Source organism: Echinops telfairi, unplaced genomic scaffold, assembly GCF_000313985.2.
Source record: "Echinops telfairi isolate 266 unplaced genomic scaffold, ASM31398v2 ScPeMD7_7457;HRSCAF=8495, whole genome shotgun sequence".
Classification (NCBI taxonomy): domain Eukaryota; kingdom Metazoa; phylum Chordata; class Mammalia; order Afrosoricida; family Tenrecidae; genus Echinops; species Echinops telfairi.
Window position 1 is genome coordinate 40,821,759 of NW_022111357.1, and position 1,146 is coordinate 40,822,904.

Genomic DNA, 1,146 nt, shown 5'->3' on the forward strand with positions numbered 1-1,146 from the left:
CACCGCCTTCCCCGCCCCTCGGACTGGCGCCGAGCCCCCAAACCCGACCGGCTTGGGCTCTCAGCCCTGCCTGGCCAGGGCCGGGTCCTCCGCGGAGAGCTGGGTGTGACTTTGGCCACCGGCTGGCGGGACCCCAGTCCGCCCCTTCCCCTTCCTTGTCCTTATCCCATTCCTCACCTTGGGAGAGGCTTAGGAGAGGCCGCGGGCTCCGATTGGACCGCCGGGCGCTGCCGGATGGTGTTGCCACGGTAACCGGATGGCATACGAAGCAGTTTGAGGTTCCGACCCGGTTACCGGTATGCCCAGTGGACCCAGAGAGAGTTGTTTCCAGGAGGGGCCTTTCCTGAAGCGAGGGCTAGGGGCGTCTGGAGCTGGGACCGTGGGAAAAGTTTCCTGTGGCAGCGCCTTGCTCAAGGAGCTAGTTCAAGAGGCTGCTGGAGGCAGGGAGGGACCTTCACCAGGGTTGAGGAAGAAGAAATTGCTGCGTTCGTGTCAGTTCTCTGGCATCTCCGGAGTGTCCCCACTCCCTCGCCTGCGGCAGCTGCTGGAACAGGCCACACTCAGAAGCAGTCCCAGCTGCGCTCAGCTTCGCAGCCTCCTCTCTCCCCTTGCCGCTCTTCATTACAGAGCGCTGACCCCTTTCCCGGGCCCCAGGACAGCCACTATGCACAGACTGTTTTTGCAAAACACAGGATCCAGGCAGAGGGTGGACCCCCTTCTGGACCAGAGAAGGGAGGCACAAGGCAAAGCCGCTCGGTGGCAGGCCAGCCCTGAGGACCAGAAACCTCAGACAAAGTTCCAATTCCCGGTGCCCTTTCAGGTCTCCAGCCTAGTCAGCAGAGGAAGGACCAGCAGGAGGCATGGGTGGGCCAGATGTCACAGTTGAGGACCCAAGTGGGCACTCATTCAACCCCGCTGGCTCTCCACTTGCTCACCTGTCACCCGGGCTTTCCCCTTCGTTCCACAAAACGATGTTTGTGGGGCTGGAAAGAGATGGCCTCAGGCACCGTAGAACTATTAGGATGTAGGAACAGGTCCTTGGTGCAGAGCAAGTCCCCGAAGCAGTCCAGAGAAACACCAGCATGAGACAGCACTCGGCCTACCTTGCCACTCTGGGCTCATCCCCTTCCCTAGAACCCTGTCCGT